Genomic DNA, 2,357 nt, shown 5'->3' with positions numbered 1-2,357 from the left:
CTCTGTCTCTCTCTGTCTCTCTCTCTCTCTCTGTCTCTCTCTCTCTCTCGTCTCTCTCTCTCTGTCTCTCTCTCTCTCTCTCTCTCTCTCTCTCCCTCTGTCTCTCTCTGTCTCTCTCTCTCTCTCTCGCTCTCTCCCACTCAGAGCCAATCAGGATCCAGCCAATCACAGGCAGGGACCGCACACGGACAGGCGTCCCATTGGCTGAGAGGGCGGGGCCGGGGAATTGAACAGGTGAATGATTGACAGCTGATTATTTATAAAAGAATAAAACCCATCTGCTTGTTGAGATGTTTTTCTGATTTATCAAATAGTTTATTGTTTAATTGTTTGTTACTGAATCAGCTGATGAGTTTCCATCAATATTATTGATTATTAATCTTCTCTGCTTCTCCTCCAGTCACTGGTTTCAGCTGTTTCCAGTAAAGATAATAAATTCATGAAATTTCAGAGTGATGAAGGAAACCACCTCATACATCAGCTGAGTTTCAAATTAAAAGCGCAGCATCAAATTAAAAGCATCAAATTAACCTTTGCAGAGCAGAGCAGATTAAATGTCAGAGAAAAACACCTGAATACATCACATCCAGGTGATCTATCGGTCCGCACAGTCTGAACCAGGACTCAGACACTTCCTGCACACCGCCAGGTTTAAAGGAAGATCTCCGTGGAAACCAGTTAACGTTTACATCATGTCAGCATCGACGTGGCAACAGTTCATCATCATCAATACATTAAATCAAAGTCAAGAAGAAATCAAACAAATCACAGGAGATCCTGGTTCTGATCCTGGTTCTGATCCTGATCTTGATCCTGATCCCGGTCCTTGTCCTGGTCTTGATACTGATCCTGGTCCTGAATCTGATCGTGGTCCTGGTCCTGGTACTGGTCCTGATCCTGATCCCGAACCTGAATCTGAACTTGGTTCTGGTCCTGACTCTGATCCTGGTCCTGATCCTGATCCTGATCCTGAGTCTGATCGCAATCCTGATCCTGGTCCCGAATCTGATCCTGATCCTGATCCTGGTCCTGATCCTGATCCCGAATCTGATCCTGGTCCTGGTCCTGGTCCTGGTCCTGGTCCTGATCCTGATCCTGATCCTGATCCTGGTCCTGGTCTTGATCCTGATCCTGGTCTTGAATCTGATCGTGGTCCTGGTCCTGGTCCTGGTCCTGGTCCTGGTCCTGATCCCGAACCTGAATCTGAACCTGGTCCTGAATCTGATCCTGGTCCTGGTCCTGATACTGATCCTGAATCTGATCCTGATCCTGATCCTGGTCCCGAATCTGAACCTGACCAGGACCTGAATCTGAATCTGATCCTGATCCTGGTCCCGAACCTCAATTGATGACGGATCAATAATATCATTTTCACCAGACAGATTATTGATGAATTTATAGATGATTGATAAATATATAGATGATCAGAATAGAGATTATCAGGTGTGTTTCACTGTCTCAGGTTATATTCAGTCTTTTAATGACAAACGTTTACAACACGATCCGTGAAACGTAAAACTAAATGTACATTTATTATAAACTGTCAGTCGCACCTGTCCACAAACATCTCAACAACCACTGGGTTCATGGTGAGGATGAGGTTCACAGCTTTGGAGGAAACAAGGAGACCAGGAGGAGACCAGGAGGAGACCAGGAGGAGACGAAGAAGAGACGAGGAGGAGACGAAGAAAAGACGAGGAGGAGACGAGGAGGAGACGAAGAAGAGACGAGGAGGAGACGAAGAAAAGACGAGGAGGAGACGAGGAGGAGACGAAGAAGAGACGAGGAGGAGACGAAGAAGAGACGAGGAGGAGACGATGAGGAGACGAGGAGGAGACGAAGAAGAGACGAGGAGGAGACGAGGAGGAGACGAGGAGGAGACGAAGAAGAGACGAGGAGGAGACGAGGAGGAGACGAAGAAAAGACGAGGAGGAGACGAGGAGGAGACGAATAAGAGACGAGGAGGAGACGAGGAGGAGACGAAGAAAAGACGAGGAGGAGACGAGGAGGAGACAATGAGGAGACGAGGAGGAGACAATGAGGAGACGAGGAGGAGACGAGGAGGAGACGAGGAGGAGACAATGAGGAGACGAGGAGGAGACAATGAGGAGACGAGGAGGAGAAGAGGAGGAGACGAGGAGGAGACGAGGAGGTGACGATGAGGAAACGAGGAGGAGACGAGGAGGAGACGAGGAGGAGACAATGAGGAGACAAGGAGGAGACGAGGAGGAGACGAGGAGGAGACGAGGAGGAGACGAGGAGGAGACGAAGAAAAGACGAGGAGGAGACGAGGAGGAGACGAAGAAGAGACGAGGAGGAGACGAGGAGGAGACGAAGAAGAGACGAGGAGGAGACGA

This window comes from Seriola lalandi, unplaced genomic scaffold (genome assembly GCF_002814215.2).
Source record: "Seriola lalandi dorsalis isolate HSWRI2012SDOR001 ecotype SW California unplaced genomic scaffold, Sedor1 jcf7180002051247, whole genome shotgun sequence".
NCBI lineage: Eukaryota > Metazoa > Chordata > Actinopteri > Carangiformes > Carangidae > Seriola > Seriola lalandi.
The sequence above is the reverse complement of the archived record's forward strand: the minus strand, read 5'-3'. Positions refer to the sequence as shown.